Genomic DNA, 23367 nt, shown 5'->3' with positions numbered 1-23367 from the left:
AGCCAAGTTTCACAGAGGGAAAATGCATCGCATTTATGCTTATCAATCGAAACTTTGATTGAATCAATTTTGGGGATGATACTTGTACAATTCCACTGTAAAATAGAGATAGAATCCTTTATATACGCAGATAAATTAGCCATCGGAGGATACGATCGCTACAAGGAGGAGCCATTTAGCAGTCAACTGCTTCAAAAACGTTTTAACTGTTGGTAGAAATGCCAGCAGAAGATTTTTAAGAGGATCAGTTATGTTAAAATTTTCGAAAATCCAGTCCACAATATCTGAAAACTTCAGCAGTCCAGATTCTGGCTGAATCTTGGACGAAAAAGAAGGAACAGTTGGGTTTATTTATGTTCCTGGAAGTGCCGGAAACTCCTTAGTTGAATTCAATTTTGCCAATCCCGGAGGAGTTTGCTTCGGATTTTCTACAGCACTTTTTTGTTTCTTAGTATCAGTCACTCCAGAAGGAGACCTTCTCTGTCCTTTCCTAGGAAGTCTAGAGGAAGAAAGGTTTTTCTCTTTCCAAGACTTCCCGGGTTCAACAAAAGAAGGTTCCCCAACTGAATCGTCAGAATCAGACTCATCGGATGACAAGACCTCAAAAAGATTCGGGGTAAACAGTTTGGTGGCAGCGGCCTCTTTGAGCATTTCTGCGAAAGTGCGCTAGAGCGCTCTTTCAGAGACCGCTTGATCTTTTCTTGGCGCTGTTTGTACGCGGGACATGCAGACAGCTCATGCGGAGTCTGCCCACAATAAAGGCACTTTTCAGCACCCTTTTTACAGGCGTCATCCACATGTTGCTCTCCGCACTTGCCACAACGTGCTTTATTGCCACAGTGGGAGGCCGTATGGCCCAACTGTTTGCACTTGAGGCAATTCATTACCCGCGGTACAAACAAGCGCACGGGTAGACGCACCTTACCCACGAGCACATAGCTCGGCAGAACAGACCCGGCGAAAGTCACGCGAAAAGAGTCTGATGGGGTGTAAGTTTTTACACCCTTGTCGAGCGATACTGAATGTAATTGCTTACATTCAAGTATCTTGGCAGGTTCAAGGCTAGAATCCTTGAAAAGGCCTTTTCCAGCCTTCAACAAGTCCTCGACAGTCAGACTCGATTCGCTTACCACACCGTCAATCTCAACTACGCGAGCTGGAATGTACACGTGGTACTCCCGCGTGAAGAGCTCACAAGCAGCAATCTCGTTTGCTTGCTTGAGGTCGGATACCAAAACATGCAGTTTATTCGGGCGTACTTTGGTTATTTCAGTCACGGCTGTAAACCGTGCCAGATCTCTACATATTTGCATTGTGTTCAATGCTTTCACTTTCGGCCGGAAAAATACAGCCCCAATACCAGCTTCGCCATCCGGATACTGCTTAAGCCTATGGGTAGCTTCCTGCGGGGCTCCATTTTTAACCCTTGGAACTTTGTATCCGGGAGTGCTAGGCAGTAGAACGAGCGGGTTTTCATCCCCGCGTTCGTCGTCCATGTTGGACGCGTAAGCCACACACGCAAAATGCCAATCAACAAATAATATTGTAGAAAAAAACCAAGAAAAAAAACTACTTAGCTTCTGCAACCGCTCTCCACCGCAATCAGCGCACGGGCGATGCCAATCTCCAGTCCTTCACACAAGAGTCCGGTAGCAAAAGCTGCAGCCGCTCCAGCCACACAGCAGCACAAATACAGCCAAGCAGCCTTGCGCCGGGTACTGGATTACTCCAAGTAGCGACGCAACGCGCGGGCTATTGTTGACTTTTTCTTCCTTGTTCTTGCTGTCTTCAACAGTGATCACAGGGAATGGTTGGTGTCCATTCACATCATCTGTGCTAGGAATGCTGGCGTGTGATTGGTTCATTGTTCGCGTAAATTTTCTTGTAACTTTTTATCAATTTTCACCGTTGAGCAGTGAAATAATAATGATGACTAGCGTATTATAAAATTGTTACACATTTTATCTATCCAACGATATATTGGTTATTATTATCCATCATGTGGTTATGCTGTTATTATCGTTTGAAATCTGACGTAACATTTGCCAGTTTCGTTTCCTATTTTACAGAATGCATCCCAGTATAGAAAACAAAGACGTAGTCCCACGTCAAAAGAGCAAATAATTTTACTTTATGAAACCATTTTCTGAAACATTTTTCTCATAGTAAAATGGTTAAAATTCACGCACGACAATAAAACGTTATATAAGTAAACTTGCAGCGAGGGAGGAGCCTTGTAGATGACATGTTGGAAGAGAAAACGAAACATTTCTTCGCCACTTCATATACGCAATATTTTGGCAAGTGGTAACATTAACTGCTTCAAAAAAAATATTTCAGAGTGCTAATAGGTGTTACGGAGTGCGACATAGGTGTTACCACAATAGTGCCACCCGTCAGATGGCTCAATCACAACAACAACAAAATTTCAATTTACATAACTCAAATTAACTCGAAAATCAAAATATGATTCAAATATTTCTTTTTCAGCGCCCGCCACTGTTTTATCGCTTGGAATGAATGTATAACTGAACATTCGAAAATTTGCAAGCTAAGAGAGTTCAGCATTACTTCGTGGCCCAGAAAAGGGATGATTGTAATTTGTACTTGGCAGGAGGAATTAAATCATTTACTTGAAGCTAGTATATTTCAGTTTAGTTCCTTCGGAAATAGCGTGCTTGGCTAGCTTTTCAAACAGTAAACGTACGAAAGTCTGAACTTCACTGGCATATCTCTCCTTACGATGGGGCATCTTCTTCTACTTCTTGTCGCCTTTGGTAATGTTTTTCTGTGTTTTCAACGGTGTGCTCGTCGTTTATATATTAAGAGATTTGCCCAAAACTGAACGCGGTCTAATCCAAACACCGCGCTTGAATCAAAGGCCGCGCTGAGTTGCCAGATGTATGCTGTTTTCGTTTGCATCAACCATCATTGTTAAAGTATCGGGAAAATCTTTGAAGAAATCACTGCTGGAGACAGTGGAGACTAAAAAGGATTACTAATCACCAGAGGAAAATCTATCGCATCATATACACACTTTGTGGTTTCTGTTTTGAGCATTATGATATCAATTTATATTAGATTAATCTGTAAGCCTGGCACCCCTGCTAACGCCTTCAGTGTGCTGCCAGAATCGAAGTTTGTTTTGATTTTGGAAAGGGTTGCCAAATGTTGGAGGTGTAAACCTAGCAAGCGACGAATAATCATTTTAATGTCATAGAATAAATTTTAATAAACGTTCATTCTTAGTTTGTCCATCGTCAAGTTAAGACGTATTTCCATTTAGTAGTAAATCCGATCTACGGCCACCACTCTCAAGTACAATAGGTCGAAACTGACGAATGAAAACTATGAAGCATGGAAACTTGAAGTTGAATTTCTGTTGGTACGCGAAGGTCTTTAGAAATACTGGGACGATGGGGATCAAAAAGCGCGTGCGACTATCGGACTTTTGCTGAGCAGGAATCAACACGGTCATATCCGGGGGACGCAAACTGCAAAGGAAGTATGGAAAAATCTCGAAAGCAGCATGAGAAAAAGTCGCTGACGGCAAAAGTTCATCTTCTGAAGCGAATTTGTGACCTGCATTTCCATGACGGAGATGACGTCGAAAATCATCTGCAAGTATTCGAAAGCATGTTTGACAAACTGGCTAACGCCGGTACTAAACTGGATGACGATTTGCAGGTAATTCTAGTATTCCGAAGTCGACTACCCTGGAAAACCGGTCGGAAGACGAACTTACGCTGGCCCTTGTGAAGGATAAAATCATTAATGAGGTTCAGAAACGAAGCGGAATGGTTTCGGCTGATTCGGCGGTATTAAAAGTGGATGGAAAGATGAGAGCCATCGTTTGCCACCACTGTCAGAAGGCCGGTCACAAGAAGCGAGACTGCAGATTGTGGCAAAAACAAAACCAGGGTGAGTTTTCTCACAACGAAAAATCCGTTCTCAAGGAGACTAAACAAGTTGCTAAACAACCGGCGAAAGCGAGAAAAGCGGAATCTGCTGATGAAGATTTCGTTTTCACTGTAAGTGAAGCACCAGTGACCAAGTGGATTGTGGATTCTGGTGCCAGTTCACACATGTGCGCTAATCTGGAGTTTTTCGTGTCTGTCAAGGACCCACGAGATGATGTTCCAAGATTCGTTACGGTTGCTGATGGGAAGACAGCCATTGTGAAAGGAGTTGGTGATTGCCAAGTTCACTGTTATGGGCAGAATGGTGAAGCGAAGCAGATTCGACTAACTGGTGTGCTGTACGTTCCCGATCTAGACATGAATCTGGTATCTGTGGGAAAATTAGTTCAGAGAGGCGCAAAGGTTGAGTTCAACGAGAACGGCTGTACAATTGCCAAAGGGGCACGAATTGCAGCTGTGGCGAGGCGTAGCAACGGACTCTATCACTTACACATGGTGGAACGCGTGGGCGCCGTGAACGAGCATTGCAACAAGAAGAATTGTTTACATGACTGGCACCGGAAGCTAGGTCATCGTGAAGTCAAGGCGGTTCAGGAACTGGAAAAGCGACAATTAGCAACTGGCATCAAGATCAAGGAGTGTGGTATGATGTTACCTTGCGAGACTTGTATAAAGGGAAAGATGGCAAGGTTGCCATTTCCAAAGCGATCCCAAAATAAAACAACGGCTGTTATGGATCTGGTACACAGTGACCTGTGTGGACCAATGAGGACAGTAACTCCGGGTGGTCGTCGGTATTTTCTGACGCTGATTGATGACCACAGCCGGTATACAATGTTGTACCTTTTGCGAGAAAAGTCAGAAACATTCGAGCGAATCCAAGAGTTTGTGGTGTTAATGAAAACGCAGTTCGGCAGGCCGCCGAAAGTTCTATGATCCGATCAAGGAGGAGAATATCGTAGTTTCAAACTCATGGCGTTCCTAAAACGTGAAGGCATTCAGCAACAGTTCACAGCAGCATATACACCGCAGCAGAACGGTGTGGCCGAAAGAAAGAACCGTTCTCTGGTGGAGATGGCCAGATGTCTACTTTTAGAAGCAGGTATGCATAACCGTTACTGGGGTGAAGCAGTCAACACGGCGAATTATCTTCAAAATATGCTACCAACGAAACCGATTGATCAAACACCGTACGAAATATGGAATGGAGTCAAGCCAGATGTCTCGAACCTGCAAGTTTTCGGATTATCAGCATACGTGTTTGTTCCTGAGATCAAGCGATCGAAGCTGGAATCCAAAGCCGAAAAATTGACTTTTGTCGGTTATTCGATACAGCATAAGGCATGGCGGTTCATCGAAACGAAGACCAACAAGGTGACGATAAGTCAGGATGCTCGTTTCATACCTATCATGAGAGACAAAGTGGAAGCTTCTGGCGAAGATGACAGTATGTCATTTTATCACTTTGCGCTGTTCAAACAAACCGATTGTGATGCGGAGGTAGTGGAAGAACTGGGGCAGATTGAACCAGCAGTTGAGAAAGTGGAACTAGATGTCGTGAATTCCGATGGTAAAGTAAACCAAGATGCAGAAATCCGTGATATTATGGACGATAGTCTGTACGAGGATGCCAATGGAGAAGAATCAAATATAGAAGCTGAAAAGGAGCTAGAACAAACTCTAGATGTACGTCGGCAATCGACCAGGATTACGAAAGGTATCCCACCTCAATACTACTGTCCAGATGGTAGACTAGCACGTCACGAGAATGATGAGCCTCGTACCTATAAAGAAGCAGTAGAGAGTGCAGAGAAGGCATCATGGAGGAAAGCCATGCTGGAAGAATTGCAGTCGATGAAAGATAACAACGTGTGGGAGCTAACCACATTACCGGCGGGCAAGAAAACCATCGGATGCCGCTGGATTTTTAAGAAGAAAACGGACGAGAATGGCAAAGTCATCCGACACAAAGCGCGGTTAGTTGCACAAGGTTTCACACAAAAATATGGAGTAGATTATGATGAAGTTTTTGCTCCTGTTGTGAAGCAAATAACGTTCCGCACACTAATCTCCGTTGCCAACCAAAGGAAACTTCTCATCAAGCATGCAGATGTAAGAACAGCATATTTGAATGGGGACTTAGAAGATCCAGTGTTCATGCGGTTACCTCCTGGGATCACGGTGGATGGAGATAATATGGTTTGTCGTCTACGTAAAGGATTGTACGGGTTGAAGCAAGCTGCTCGCATCTGGAACCACAAACTGAACAAGACGCTCGTGCAAATGGGTTTCAAGCCGTCGAAGAACGACTGTTGTCTCTACGTCAGGAGGAGCGATGGAAAAACCGTTTATATTGCTGTGTACGTTGATGATTTTGTCATAATATGTGAGTCAGAACAGGAATACGAAGGCATCATCGAACAGCTGAACCAAAACTTCAAGATAACGTCTCTCGGGGACATAAAATTATTCCTCGGAATCCAAGTTACCCGTTATAATGAGTACGTTGCACTCAATCATAGAACGTACATCCAGAAGCTTCTGACAAGATTCGGTCTCGAAGAAGCAAAGCCGTCGACAATCCCATTGGATCCTGGCCACTTGCATCCCAAGGAGGAGATTCCGCTGCCGAATAATCAACAATATTCAAGCTTGATTGGTGGATTGCTGTACGTGGCCATGTGTACCCGGCCAGATATCGCCGCAGCTGTATCTATCCTGGGCAGGAAAACCAGCTGCCCATCGCAAGCTGACTGGGTGGAGGCGAAACATATTCTGCGGTATCTTATAGGTACCATCAACCACGAGTTAGTCCTGGGAATAGATTCCACGCACTTGGAAGTTTTCGTCGATGCTGACTGGGCCGGCGATACCAAGGACCGGAAATCAACCACGGGCTATTTGATCCGGTACGCAGGAGGAATGATTGGATGGTGCTCCAGGAAGCAAGATTGCGTAACATTGAGCAGTTCCGAAGCTGAATATGTCGCTATTACGGAAAGCTGCAAAGAATTATGCTGGATATTACGCCTATTCGACGATTTGGGAATCCACACTCAATTACCAGTTATTGTAAATGAAGATAACCAGAGTGCCAAAAAGCAACTTGAGTGCAGCTCTAGTGAACGCCGCTCGAAGCATGTTGATACCAAATATCACTATGCACGTCAACTGAAGCAGTACCTTCCCACGAATGAAATGCTAGCTGACATGATGACGAAGCCGCTACAACGTAACAAGCAAACACTATTTCGTGATGGAGCCAGGATTCTCCCGTCGAGGAGGAGTGTTGGAGGTGTAAACCTAGCAAGCGACGAATAATCATTTTAATGTCGTAGAATAAATTTTAATAAACGTTCATTCTTAGTTTGTCCATCGTCAAGTTAAGACGTATTTCCATTTAGTAGTAAATCCGATCTACGGCCACCACTCTCAAGTACAATACCAAAGCAGGTAAATTTAATTTTCGCTGTTGCTTACAGTGTCCCAAAAAAATAAAATCAACTCGGCAACCAAGAAGGGCATTTGGTTTCAGAGTTGCTGTTTATAGCGCGGCGAGCAAGTTTCAGTGAAACTCACAATACCTTCAAACGATGTGCAGCGCAGTCCACCCTATTTTTCGAATTCTTCATTCTCTCACCTACGCCCGTCGCGCCGCCTACTTATTGCGTTGGTACTCTATATAGGTATTTAAGATAATCACACGAGTGTTTTCATCGTACAGGTTTTAATTTTGTTGGATTCAAATGGTGAGTTGACAACCTGGACACACAATAGACTGCCAGCTGAAACAAGGACACAACTGGTTGATGTATCCTGGGCAATGTTATCATCTGACAAAAACATGACATTAAAATCGTTATCGAAGATCTCAGCGCTCAGGTTGGCCAGGAGGAGGAATTCAGACCGGTTATTGGAAAGTTCAGCGTCCACCGGCTCACGAACGAAAATGACTTTCAACTCATTGACTTCGCCGCCTCCAACAACACTGTCATTAACGGTTGGTTCGACGAGAAGTGTCAAAGCGGGCATTGAGGCTGCATCAAAAGACCTGTCATAACGTGAGTCAATACAAACAGAAACGAAGACAGTAGACTCATCTTTTCCGGGACAAAAACGCCGCCTGGAAAAACTGAAGTGTGAGCAAATGGAGGAGTTGTATCGTTCTCAAGAAACTAAACGCATCTCGCGCGGGTTTTGTGCTGTGTGCTGTAATTTGTCGAGATAAAGATGGAGGAATCTTGACGGATGAACGTTAGGTGATCGACAGTTGTAAGCAACACTACAATTATCACCTGAATGGCACAGAGGCAGAGGACCAAGGCGGTAGGAGAAACGACTTCATCAGCACAGTGGATGAGGGAGACATACCGTTCCCACGATAAGTGAAGTTAAGGTTACTATCAATCAGCTCAAGAATCACAAATCAGCTGGAAAGGATGGCATCGCAGCGGAGCTTATCAAGCTGGGCCCGGATAGGTTGGTTTTCTGTCTGCATCAGCTGATATTCAGGATGTGGGATACAGGACAGCTACCGGAGAAAGAACTACCGAGCGATCACGATTCCCAACGTAGCCTACAAAGTGCTCTCCCGGATCATCTTTTGCCGTCTCTTGCCACTAGCACGAAGGTTTGTGGGAAGTTATCAAGCCGGTTTTGTGGACGTTGCGCCAGCCCGTGGTTCATTCTTCGCCTCCATACGCCATCCTCACATACTCCGCCGAAGATAGTCCTAAGCACACGTCGTTCGAAAATAGCCAGCGCTTGCAAGTCCTCCTCGAGCACTGTCCATGTCTCGTGCCCGTAGAGGACTACTGGTCTTACAAGCGTCTTGAACATGGCGCACTTGGTACGGGGGCGAAGTTTACCAGGCCTCAACGTCTTGTGGAGTCCGTAGTAAGCACGACTTCCAGTTACAATACGTCTGCGGATTCCTCTACTGCAGTTGTTGTCTGACGTTACCAAAGATCCGAGGTATACAAATTCGTCAACCACCTCGAACTCGTCTTCGTCAATTATTACGCTACTGCCTATGCGAGCCCTATCGCGCTCGGTTCCTCCTGCTAGCAGATACTTAGTCTTTGACGTTTTCACTTTTAATCTAACCTTTTCTGCTTCACGTTTCAGTTTGGTGTGCTGTTCAGCAACCGCCTGGAACGCAAGGTCCACGTCGTCAGTGAAGCAGATGAACTGGCTGGATTTATTGAACATCGTGCCTCGCATGTTAAAGGCCGCACGTTTCATCACACTTTCAAGCGCAATGTTGAATAGTCCGTCGTCTAGTCAAAGTCCCTTGCGTGTTTCAAACGGGCTTGATAACGCACCCGAAATCTTCCTGTGTGAAGATAACCCGTTTGAAACATGGAAGGGGCTTTAACAAGGCGACGGTCTTTCCTGTCTTCTGTTCAACATTGCGCTTGAAAATGTTATGAAACGTGCGTCTTTAACATGCGGGGCACGATTTTTAATAAATTCAGCCAGATTATCTGCTTAGCTGAATACGTGAATCTTGTCGGGAGAACAACCAGCTGAGTACCATTGTTTCAGATGCATAACGATAGTTGCTGGGGGACAAAAAAAAATATTTCAAATAGGGTAACGGACTACTGCGGTAGCGGTTTGCTTCGGCTGGTTTTGCATTAAACTACTATAAAAAACTTATCAAAGCAGTCCGATACCCTACACGTTCCAGTGTGTAATACTTTACAGATTCTTCCCCCACGTTCGGCTGTCGGTGCACGAAGCAAAACCGGGTAGAAGAAAGCATTTTCGTTTTCGAGCACGTTTTCTCAAGCACTTCTTGGAGTCGAGCAATTTTTGTCGAGTACTCCTACTCGCTAGCAGGAGTTCGCGTTCTCTTTTTCAGTCGCTGAGTAGCAATACAAAAGAGTTTTTGCGTATCGGATGCGCGCTTGCTGCTAATCAGGGGAATGCATGAAGGAGAAAGAGTATCTTGAAAGCGTGTGTGCAAAAGACATGAGAAGCGTAGCATGTGTCTCATTCTCAAGCAGAAAGGAGGAGAAAGGTTTTGCTTTTCGCTCGCTTTGCAACGCTGGGGGTATCCTTGCTCAAGGAAAAGGAGAAGTTTCGTTCAACTTGTGCTGGGCTTTAAATCGTGTTAGGTCAAATTCATCGTCTGCTGCGTTATGGAAAATATGCGCATTGGGGCTGGATTACCTTGTAATGGCGAATATTGTTGTAGAAGTGTTGGAATTGTGGAGAACGCTGCTAGAGGTAATAGTAAAACGAGAATCATCCCGCGTTATCTGAAGTTGGCAATCCAAGGAATAGAATAAGGCGACATCCATAAATTACGTTACGCAGGAAATCCAATTTTTGGACCCTCCCCTCCTTTGTAACGAAACGTAACGCCAACGCCTACCCCCTCATAAAAATAACGTAACGCTGTAAAAGTATTTGCATAATAAAAATGTCAATTTTTGGAGAGTCTCCTCAGAGATTTTTCGTTACGTAACGCTGATCTTACCTCCCCCTTCCTATGTAACAAATCGTAATGCTCAAAAATTCCCCCTCCACCCTATGAGCGTTACGTAATTTATGGATGCCGCCTAATTCGTTGAATTTCCAGCTTTGTAAAACCTTGAACAAACCGTCTTTTTTGGAACGACCACATATTTTCTATTGATGCAGTAAAAATGATTTTTACACATCTCCGTAACCGTTCGGTTCGGCTCTTTTGCCCAATTGAATCTTCTTTTTCTTGCATTGGTAGCATTAAGTGCGTTTTGCACTGCCAAAGTACACTCAGAGAGAAAGCGTTAGAACTCAGAGCCATACACTCTTATTCCACACAGGCGCATTAATTATTGTGAACGGACTCCAAAACATCGCCGATGTAGTGATTCGATAGTTCGCAGATGATTAAGAAAGGGTTGCCAACAAAGAGGAACCAGAACAAACGTCAAAAGTCGGTACAATTAGGAAACTTTATGTCGAATTCGTTTTTACGGCAGGACTATACCGTCCCGGACTACACTTTGCAGCTGAAAAAAAAAACATTTCCGAGCAGTTGCAATGGTGTGCGTGATACCAGAGGTGGCTGTCACTTTTGTTTTGATCATTATCGCCATTGTCTTTCTGTCGCGTTTGTGCTACTGTACGAAAAATTTGCCAATTTACTGAAAAATGACAAAATAATAAAATAAAATAAATAAAATCCAACCTGATGTTTAACACGCGAAGAACGATAATCAAAGCTAACCGATTTTGACATATTTTTTATTTGATTTTGACACATACGTGTGAATGTGTTGGTGTCTTTAAAACTGCACTCTGTTTCTTTAGCGGACTGTCCGGGACAGAAAAAGGGTAGTCCGGGATAGTTCGGAAAATAAAAAAAAAACAGCTGTAGGACAAAGTGTAGTACGCGGTGTAGCTACACCGCAAAAACGAAAACGACATTAGTTTACAAGCCTAGATTAGTAGCTTTTAAAGCTCGACTTTGGCACGAATCCGACCTTTCTTTCCAAGACCCTTGAAAGAAAGAGTAGTGCGCGCGTGTATTAAGTTGAAGAATTATGAAGATGTTAGGAAAAGGCGGATATAATTGAAGGTTAGAAGGAGTTTAAAGTAAAATTTGGAGTTCAACTAATAGAGTAAAAAGTTTAAGTTTCATTCAAAGTAATTTAGGAGTAGTCAATAAAGTGAAATGTTAATTTGGATTATTGTGTTTATTGTAAAAACTAAGTAATTGGCCAGAAAGATATTAAGGCCATCTGAAAACAAGGTGTTTTTTATGTTATTAAAAGTTCTGAACACATATTTGAGTTGATGAGCGGCGGTCTTGCAGTGACAATGGAGTTGGATTGAGCCATACTGTGTATCAGTGGCGTAACCAGAAATTCCGTTGGTGTGTGGGGGGGGGGGTTGTTGATGAGAAAATAAAATGAATTTTGAGCATTGAAGAGAGGGCACACGTAGGAGTAACCTAAATCAATCAATTAGAAAAACAATGATTTAGCGTGCCCACATCACTCACTTTCAGTACAGGTTGCGTTTGCAGTAAAAAAAATCACAAGAAGGTTGTATGCAAAGCCACGACCGCAAGTTGAAGTAGAATACAAGAAAGATAACCTGGCTGCTTGCGTGTCAGTCATTTTTTTCTAGTAAATAAACGTTGACCGTTCATTGGCAGTATTGTAATTTCTTTTTGTCTGATATTTCGAATGAAGTTCATTGGATATTTTTAAATTTTGTGCAAATGAGAAGTTTAAGTGCTGCCGAATTGTAATATGCACATTTAATACGACATCATCAAACAGGAGCGGAACAAAGGCTACGGTTATGCACAACGCGAATGACTGCGCGATGCGATGCGCCTTACCGTGGTAAAATGTACAGCTCTTTTTAAGGCGAAGTAGAGCTATACATTTCAACAGATTTCGTCTTGCCGAATCGCATCGCGCCGTTATTTGCGTTCTGCTTGACCGTAGCCGAACACTAAGCGACGCAAACACGTAATAATAGTCAGAGTATGCATGTAGATGAAGATAATTAACTTTGGATTATAGCGCAAAACGAGAAAATATTAACTCTTCAAATAATCATTTGTGTTCTTCAAATTTCAGTTGTTCAAATGTTTATTATCTGATGAAGCTCTTATATAGGCCAAATGATGCATTTCCAATTTACTAGGTCCATAACTCTGCCGACCGTGCTTGGGAAAGCGCGGTATAACGACTAACCAGAGGTCGAATTTTGTGTTTTGACAAGGCTTAAGAGTTTTCAATAGTACAATAGTTCGAATGATAAAATTGCAATTTCATGCATTTGGTAGGAATCTTAGAAGATTTTCTAATCGATTGCTGCAAAAACGAAGGAAATCCATCGAAAACTAACCGATTTATTGGCATTTGAAATTTTTCTCACTTTTTTCAGTTTTAGATTTTCATTTCACATCCCTATGTAGCCGAACTTCCTGAGAAAAGTATTCTAATTCAAAATTAAATCTTCATTAATTCATTTGTTGTCCTTATAAGGACAATTGTTCAATTTATCATTGATAGTGAGGACTAAGGCGCACGGTCAACACAATGAGAAAGGTGTTTTCACATTGAAAACTAGACACGGCTTTACTGGAGGAAGTGTTGGCAAATGCATCTACCGCTAATACCACCGCTATCATACGAAAGCGCGTCGTTTCATGTGGGGAATATCAACAACGAAAAATGACGCGCGTCTAAGCATAACCCGAACTGTTTCGCCGTGCTGCTCCCATTTACCTTTACATCGGCCTCAGGGAAGTACCGGCTGCATCTGCATCTACCGCTGAGGCTGTCACTATACTGCTATTGGTACTAAAAGCTATTAACTCTTCAAATAAGTGTGTTATTTGTTCTCAAAAGAACAATTGTTCAATTCAAAAACGGATTTACGCAATCGCATCTCTGCAATATTACCGACAATAATATTCTTCTGAACAAACTGATACAACTTTCCCATTAGGCCTCTGCCATAATAGACGCGAAAAGCGACGCGAACCGATTCGCTCAGCTGTAGGTTAATGTACAGCCATCAGTAGAGCTGTACATCAACCTACGGCCGAGCGAATCGGTTCGCGCCGCTTTTCGCGTCTACTATGGCAGAGGCCTTAGAGAAAGTTGCTGGCTGATGTATTCACTTCATGCAAGCCTACTGCTGATGCTTCCCGCTACCACACTGAAACAGCATTTTAGTGAAGGGAGTGTCGTTGCATCAGCTGACCCTGCTACTATCGATGCTGATATACCCGTTGCAACAGCTACGCTATGCATAGCCATGCCACAGTTGTGGCCGCTTTACGCTGGCCTAACTGCTGAGCAACTGCAACGCTATCCGTAGCCATGCCACAGTTGTGGCCGCCATTGGTATCCGCTGTACCTGAATCTGCTGGCCCTGCTGCTATCGATGGTGAGATCCGCTGAAACTGCTACGCTTATCCACAGCCATGCCACAGTTGTGGCCGCTATCCGCTATCTAAGGGAGGACTGCTGTCGTCGATGTTCAGAACTACTATGAGCGGCTTAGACTAAAACAGGCTCTTATATAGGGATGAAAATAGGAATGAATTATTTTACGTACGTGGTGGAATGATATAACTTAAAAATATGTGTGACTTCATTCTGGTTCAGAGCGATCATTTGATAAGCTCCACCTCTTTTTTCAGTTTCTAAAGTTTTTCCTTAGTTTCGTAGCACGGATGCACAAAAATGATTTCTTGTCGAACCGGACCGATAGCACTCTTATTGAAGCAACAAAATAACATGTTTTGTGTCGTGTAGTGCAGCTTGGTTGAAGAAAATGTTCCCGTCCCCGTTTCGCATGTAAGCAGATTATTGCGTTCAGTAGACAGTAGATAGTGTATCCAGCGAATAAACACCGATGGTGCTCTCACACACGAAACGGTTTTAACCCGTATCTTATTGCGGTTTGTAACATCAAGCGATTTCGTTTGCTCGCTGTTGCGTGTTGCATCATGTGACAACTTGGCAGCTGGGAGACGACGAAATTCTGTTTACGCTGATTGATTGAATCGTCTTCATATTAGCTCTGCATAGTCGAACTAACTGCTTTTGTGAATGCGTTCTAACAGGGCAGTTTATTATTCAATGTCGGTTATGCTGATCGCAGCGTTTGCGCTGCCCCTACAGTGGGGAGTTTACTAAATAAAGTAAAAATTAGACAACTACAACAGAATTTGATTGCATCCCGCACAAAATGTCTGCTTGTGTTGATGCCAGAAAATTATTAACCTTCAATTATTTTTTTATTTGCCTTAAAAAAAGCATTTTGCTGTTCAAAATCGGTTGCTAATTACAACCTTTGAGCTGCCCTAATATTGGGGGAATTAAGATACACGGACAACATGCACTGTGGAAGCTATTTCACATTCAGTAAATTAGACGGGTGCGACAAATTTAAATTGCAAGGATGCAACACAGAATACTTGCTTGCGTTGACAAAAATTATTAACATTCAATGACTTGTTTATTTGCCTTCAAAAAGGCATTTTGATTTCCAAAATTGGATTTCCTGATGGCAATCTTCATGCTGCCCCAACACGGGGGGAATAATGGCTGTCTGGCGACACACGCTGAGAAAAACCGCGCTGCTCCTGAGACGTGGTGACCAACCACAGGGCTAGTGCTGCTGCTAAGGAAGGACGACTGCTGTTGTCGCTGTCTAGAACTATTATGAGCGGCTCCGGCTGAAACAGGCTCTTATAAAGGCCAAATAGCATGTTTTCAATTGCAAGGTATATGATCCTGTCGACCGTGCTTGGGAAGCAAGCATATAACGACCAATCAGAGGTTGAATTTTTTGTTTTGACAAGGCTTGACTATTTTCAATAGTACAATAGTGTGAATAATAAAATTACAATTATCTTATTTTGGGAAGAATCTTAGAAGATTTTCCAATCTATTGCTGCAAGAACGAAGGAAATCCATCGAATACTAACCGATTTATTAGCATTTGAAATTGGACATATTGTTCACTTTTTTCGGTTTTAGATTTTCATTTCACATCCCTATGTAGCCGAACTTCCTGAGAGAAGTATTCTACTTCAAAATGAGTGCAAGAGAATATTAAAGATAAAGCATAAGGGAATTCAGCAAAATTTGTTCAAAAAAATCACCATTAGCGACATACTTGAATCCAACCGGTCTATATTTTTTCTGCACGTACGGAGAATTCTGTATTACAAGTCCCTGATAAAGGTCTAAAAGAGTAACTTAGCCTTTGTAATCGGACTTCCGGAAGTCTTGCCTTAAGGGGTTTGACAATAAATGCTTTTGCTATAAACAACAGTAGGTTTTTTTCGACTCATACGAATTTCCATTTCGACGTAAAATTTGAAACTTACAATTCTCATTGAACTTATTTTGGTTTGTTATGTATTGAAACTTTTGAAGATGAGTAGAAGGTAAACCATAAATCATTATATAAGTGGATTGGTAGCCTTGCTAAGGGCCGTTTTTTCTGTTTTTGACGTCTTACGGTAATACTCTGATGGAGGGTGTAAATAAAAAATCTTAACATTGAGAGGGGCACGAAAATTATTCAATTTCAAGTCAGTTTTTGACGAATTTACTTCATGAATACAGCATCAATTGGAAAATTGGTTAAGCGTTCACCACCTTTGTTAAACTTACAGTCGTGTCTCATACACAATATCTATAACTATTTTATATCCACAAACAAAAAAGACAGATTTTAATTTTAATTTTTTTCTGACTGCATGTGATAAGAGTGGAAAAGCAACAAAAGAGTCAAAAACAGTCCAATTTGATCCAGTAATGGTGCACTACCCTACTATTTTCCGTCGGCCGCCAAGTGTAACGAAGTGTACAAAAGCTGTTTTTTATCTTTCACTACTGTCCTCCGTTTTTCCTTCATCTGTGTATGGCAACTCGCTCGGAAGCAAACAAAGCAAAACACTTTTTCTTCGTCGTTAGAACCTAATGTAGATTGAATATTAAATAGGTCATGCTTTTATCACAGAAGCTCAGACTTGTAAATTTGGACGGTTATTTTTCTCGTTTAAACCGAAAGAGTTTCTTGAGCTGTGATGAAGGCGGAAATGAATTAATGACGGTCGAGTTCCGCTACTGGCCTTTTAAATTCATTTTCTGCACCACACGAAGATAAACAAAACTAAGCTGCATGGAATCCATTTTGAGTTTACTTACTCAGCCGAACCGACACATAAAGCATCCGAAAAGTGTAGAACTAACGCACCTACATTAATGCAATGATTGAGATTTTGGTACAAACCGGTTCGATGGGAAAATTTTCCAATACGGATCCTTCCCTTCACTGCAGGGACACTCACCGACGACGGATGTCGGTTGCTGGGCGCAAAATATTTCCGGTTGTCTGGACAACGAGAACGGCCTCGGAGAACAAGTGCTGCTGTCAGTGCCACTCTTCGATTTCTGATGTCGTTATCGGTCGACCCATCGGCGCTGGCCTGCCGGAGTGAGAATGCAAAAGTGACTGAGGCTGAGGCACCGGACTTTCACACTTCTCCCCCTGGGGAGAAAGGTTTTGTAATTCGAAGGAAAGTCAACTTTTGCGAAAAAAGTGTCCAACCTTACTGTAGAACCAAAGACGGTTCAATCGAGTTGAGTTGGTCATCGCAATAGAAAAGTTTGCTAGTCCCAGTGGAAGCTATTAAATATTTCATGATGATGCTCGTTTACGAAAACAAGAAACTTTTAAGCCAGGTTTGTAAAAACAGACATCCAAATGCAGCATCTGTAAATAATTTTGGCATAGGGTCGGAGGGAAGAATGAATTTTTGAATAAAATCAACAATTTGCTTAGTTTTATGTAAAATAGGAGTTCATGTAGAGCTTCGGTGAGATCGTAGAAATGAAATTGATTGATTTGACAGCTGTTATGTGTCGTTTTGAGCTACCTGGACAATTACAGCGCAGACTTTTGGAAGTGACGAGGCATTGGGGTAAGACACGAATAGCACAAATAAACGTTCGAAAGCAGGAAGTGAAGCCTCAAAATACCAAAACAAACCGCCAAATCAGGCCCTAAACAGACACTTTTCGCATACAAAGTAAGTGGTGTGATCTGCATAAATTTTCGTTTCCATCGAAGAATATTTTTGCTAGGCTCAATAATTTATGTGAAGATTCTAAAATTAGAAATGCTTCGTTACCTTTCAGCTACTATTTTCTTTTCATTCTGATTTTCTGTTTTATTCTCTTACAAAAAAGAGAATGCGAGCAGAAGCAGAAATTTTTTTAAGGTGCGGTTTTTCTTTCAATCTGTCAGTTTAAAGTTATATGTAACAAAAATGAAGAAAGGAACATGCAGCTCGCACCAATGGGTGGATAGAATTGATTTTTTCTGTTTGCAAACGTACGCACTTTCTGTCGTCGACTTCGTTTGAAAGCCTGTGGACTTTATCGCCCACCAGAGAACAGTATGGAACTGATCGACAGGCGGTTTCCGTCTGCGTGTGTGTGTATGTGTGTATAACCAACATGACGATACGATAAACGTACACTGTAAAAAATAGGCACGTTACTGCCGAGTGGATTCCACTTACTTCTGTGCTAATAGATGAAACATTTCATATCTACGTGGAATACACTAGCGTTTCAGTTCACAGCACAAAATCAAGTGGCTTACACTTCGGTTTGCTATGTCATGCATACCAAAATCAATCATTTTACACTCAGATTTCAATGGCTACACACGTCAAATGCCAAAACACGTTAAAATACCGTGGATTCCAATAAAAATCGATATGGGTCGACATAAAAGAATGATTAGGTTCGTTTATTGGCACTCATATGTAATGAGCATCAGGGATTAACGTGCGATTTATTTTCAGTGTATGATACAATGCATTAAAACTCAATCCCATTCCAGGAGATACCTTCCCTATCGATGATGCTGCGGCTGCTGCTGATGCTAGAGCTGTGGAGTGTGGTTTTGTGCGATTAAGGCGTTAAAAATCGAAACAAATGAGTTTGTGGTCGACACAATGTTCATCACGCAATTGTGCTTTCCTGCCGTTGTTGGCCGGCTCGGAGAAAAGTTTTTATCCGGACAGGCGAACATGTAGCTTTCAGAGTTCAGCTTCCGCTCCATAGGGTAACAATGGCTTCATACTTTGGTCTGACGTCTATGCAGCTAGAGCAGATGAGTGCGTCTAAGATGTGGCGTGATTGTTGTTCGAGCTTAAGTTTAATTCTCACTAAACGTTTCAGTTAATTTTCAAATATTGATTGTAGTCATTTATTTCTAGAAGTTGAGAGGACAAAATAGCATTGAACTGTCGTAATACTGTCCTACTTGGAAAAGCCAGAAACCCACTCACCAATAAATATATCCACTTTAATTACAACTGCTTTCGACCGAGAGCAAAACCGCACTATAATTATTTCAATGATAAACGTTTTCGCCGATTTTTCCGACATTGAGAGTGAGATTTATATTTTGTGCGGTACGCGAAAAGCAATCACAACATGAAAAATTATCGTTTTAACCGCGGCCGATGCGCGATGGTTGCTTCGATCGTAGTAAGCGACAGTGACAGCGTCAGAGGGGGATACGGAATTCGTTTATCCTGGAAATTTATACCGCCTCAGCTGGAATTATTAGAAGTTGCTAAACAGTATTTTGTGCGGAACTCGCCAAACAAGGTTACGTACTTATTTGTTTATTGAATTATTCATCTATTCTTTTGCTACGCAAATGAATGGTTTTCGAAGTTCGTGCGCACTACACAGTAACTTCTGAAGGTCAGTTAGAACGAGCGAAAAAAAAATTTTACACGCTCTTTTTCATTTTGGCACAAGCCTGGCCAGCGGAAAGCTTTAATGTGGTTTTAAACCTTTCTATTGTCGGTAACGATGTCTCAGCGATCAGCGGAGGCAATGGTAGCGGTGTAAATCGGCATCATTTTTTATCACACTATAAATACAGACAGATCAAAAATGTTTATGATAACCTAATAAAAATAGTTACAAATAAAAGTGAAAAATCACAGGAGAGTTGTGTGCAAAGCCACGACCGCAAGGATGAAGTAGAATACTTTTACAAGAAAGAAAATCCGGCTGCTTGCGTGTCAGTCATTTTTGAATTTGTTCAATTCAATATCGGATAAGATCTTAGCGTTATCACTGACAGTGCGAATAAAGTATTTCTTGAGGTAAAATAAACAGTGAAAAGCTGATTTAACACTCAAAACTAGACGGCTTATGTGTTGTCAAAATGAGTCAACATTTTTAATTGAAAGCATTTACTAGTGTCCGCTATCGCACAGAGACAGCATTTCACTAAAGTGCCTCACTGCATCAGCAGCTATCGATGCTGAACCCGCTGCAACTGCTACGCTATCCGTAGCCATGCCAATGTTTTAGCCGCTATACGCTGCTATTGGTATCCGCTGTCCCTGCATCAGCTGGCCTAGCTGCTATCGAAGCTGAGATCCGCCGAAACTAGTGCACTATCCATTGCTATGTCACAGCTGTGGTCGCTATCCGCCTGGTATCCACTGCACTGCTACTGCTGTTGCTAAGGGAAGACTGCTGTTGTCGCTGTCTAGAACTATTATGAGCGGCTTCGACTGAAACAGGCTCTTATATAGAGATGAAAAACCTATCGATAGTAGTAGGAAATCATCGATAACTATCGATAGCCATTTCAGTCGATAGTTCCCACCCTTACTCTTATACAGACAAATAGCAAATTTAAAATGGCAAGGTCTATGATTCTGTCGACCGTGCTTGGGAAGCAATCATGTTAACGACTAATCAGATCAGTCGAATTCTGCGCTTCAACAAGGATTGACCATTCTCAATAATATTGTTGCTCGTCATGATTTGGACTTGATAATTTTTGAATTTCAATTATGCGAAAAATTAATTTTTATGCTGATAATGAAAGCTTTTTGGATGTTGTCAAATATCTTAAATACCAATATAGTTCACTTACGGGAAATTATGAAGACAAATCGAGAATGACAGAAGCGTTAGTCACCTTTTCGACCGCTAGGTGCGCCACTTCTGATTTTGTTCTACACGACATGCGAAAAAGAGTAACTTTTGACAACAATATTACCCTAATGGGTACACTGAAATAAATGCAATTTTATTGTGAAGGGACTCGGCCGAATATTTTATAATAATAAAGTTCGCCTATGTATGAGGCAATCTAGGGGTGGTGTTCCACGGTTTGTACGTTTGTCGACCGCCGACAATATTTTGAGTTGTAAAATGGTGACTTCCGGTGACTGGAAAACTGCCGAAAATGACCAAATACCTTCTAATATGGGTGTTTTTTTTTAACCAGAATGACGCTCAGAGGCCAGAAATTGTCTCCAAATGCCGTTTTGAAATCCAATATGGCGACTTCTGGTTTCTGGTCTCATTATGGGTATTTCCGGGATTGTTATGATGCACTGAAGCTACAAATCGACCTCAGACAACATAATGGATTGTAAAATGACGACTTCCGGTGAATGGAAAACTACCGAAAATGACCAAACACCACCCAATATGGGTATTTCTTCAACCGGCCGATTTCCATCCAATATGAGATGCTTCGATACCAGAATGATACACAGGAACAAGAATCGACCACAGACACCATTTTGAATTCTAAGATGGTGACTTCCGGTTTCTGTAAAACAGCCGAAAATGACTACATAACACCTAGTATTGGTGTTTCTTAAACCAGAATGACGCTCAGGGGCCAGAAATTGTCTCCAAATGCTTCAAAATGGTGGTGACTTTTCAATCGGTTATATTTTCAATCCAGGGTGGTGACTTCCGGTTTCTGGGAAATAGCCTAAAGGGACTAAATACCACCCAATATGAGAGTTTCTTTAACCAGAATAATGCATGGAGCTAAAAATTGACCTCAGACACCATTTTGAATTGTAAGATGGCAACTTCTGGGAAATAGCCGAATACTACTGCATATGAATATTTCCGTAATCGAAATAATGTATAGAAGCCAAGCATTGACCCTGGACACCATATTGAATTCGAAGATGACCACTTTCAGTTTCTGGAAAACAACGAAAATAACTGAATACCACCCAATATGAGTGTTTTCGGAATAGAGGTGATGTACTAAAGGCAAAAGTTGAGGATGTTGTCATTCCGATAAAACCAATAATTTCAAACGATATAAACAAATCGCAAGAAATCAATGAATTTGGAATGTTGAAAATTATTAAATTAAACACAAAAATAGGCGGGACGAAGTTTGCCGGGTCAGCTAATAAATACATAAATATGCTGGTTAAAGCAAAGCTGCAAGTGATGAATACGAAGATTAGAACTAGAGAGCAAAAAATTCGGAGGGATAAAAAAAAAAACAAAAAATACTTTCAAAACGAAGAAAACTAAACATTAAATAATAGTTTTTGCATAACAGTTGTTATCACTAATTATGTTTGTTTTGTTGAATATCTTTTATATATAATATAATAAAGCTTTTAAACCAATTACAACATTATATTTATCCATACTTAAATTGTTAAATTGATAGAACATTCAAGTGTTATCTAAGCTTAAAGTTGCACAACAACCATATACGACTATTGACAACCATTGTGCGGTTTCTCCTTTTATCTTTTCCACGAGGTAATTGAAACATACATTTCATTGTACACTTCGTGGCCTGATTATTGAGCTTGAGCTTGACGGCCGCACATTTCGTAGTTGCTTCCCGTGATGGATCTGAGCTAGTGAAATTACACAGGGAACCACGTCTATAGCAACTTGGGATTAGTTTACCATTTACACGTCGTGGCCTGATTATTTGAATATTTCTTCTTCGTGCCTCGATAAGCTACAACTATTATATTATCAATATTTAACTCCCGGAATGGCGTTAGTTTTACATAAAAACAATATACGCACGAAATCTACAACATATTTTTTCTGTGAAAGTATGAAATTGAGTCAACTAAATCTAAAATTGAGTAGATTCAGTTTCGTGTGTGAGAATGTCACACGCTCACAGAAATTCAACAACAATGCACAGTGGTACAGTAAGGCAATGTAGGCGGACATGAGTTTTTCGATGCGATTTTGTGGTTTTAGAGTAAAATTTTTTTCTAAGAACTTGTTTCTTATATTTAGTCTATTTTTTATGTGCAAATGAAAATTAGGGTGGTCCTGAAATCGACTAAATAAAAAAACTAACTTTGGCAGAAATAAATGTATACATTCATCGGCACAGTTGTAGATCAACTAATTTTAAGCACCTTTCGGAATTTCTTCACAATATTTATACAATATTTGTTCTTTCAAATGATACCAAAAAATATTATTTATGTTTGCCCTAAACGGAGACATCAATATTTTAAATAGTGAAAACTCTTCATCTGTACAATATATCGACAATGTTTTTCGTCAAAATTGGCGTATTTTTGATTAAAGTTACCGAAGAAAACTTAGTTTTTACATTTGAATTGAAAAAATAGAGCGAAAAGACTGGTTTTGGAAACCAAATTTAATGTCTACAAGAAAGTTTTTTACAAAGTTACTTAGAATTAGTTGATCTACAAGTTTGCCAAAGAATGTTTACAATTATTTATGCAAATAAAAACAAGTTAGTTTGTTTTTATATCGTTGATTTTAGGACCACCCTAATTTTCATTTGCACATAAAAAGAGCAATATGTATAAGAAACAACTTTTTACAAAACTATGGCTTTAAACCGCAAACCAAAATCGCAACGAAAAGCTCATGTCCGCCTAAATTGCCTTACTGTACCACTGTGCAATGAGTTTAGTTACCTTTTTCACCACAAGAGGGGGTGTCCCCTGTCTGTCTTCACGGAAATATATGGGAAATTCGAGAGTGAACTATATTATTTTAAGATATTTGATGTTGTGCTCATGACTGAAGGAAAAGCTAATTCAGTACGTTCTGAGACACGGAGATGAAGCCACATATATCTG

This window comes from Wyeomyia smithii, chromosome 3 (assembly GCF_029784165.1).
Source record: "Wyeomyia smithii strain HCP4-BCI-WySm-NY-G18 chromosome 3, ASM2978416v1, whole genome shotgun sequence".
NCBI lineage: Eukaryota > Metazoa > Arthropoda > Insecta > Diptera > Culicidae > Wyeomyia > Wyeomyia smithii.
This window is presented reverse-complemented; position numbering follows the sequence as displayed.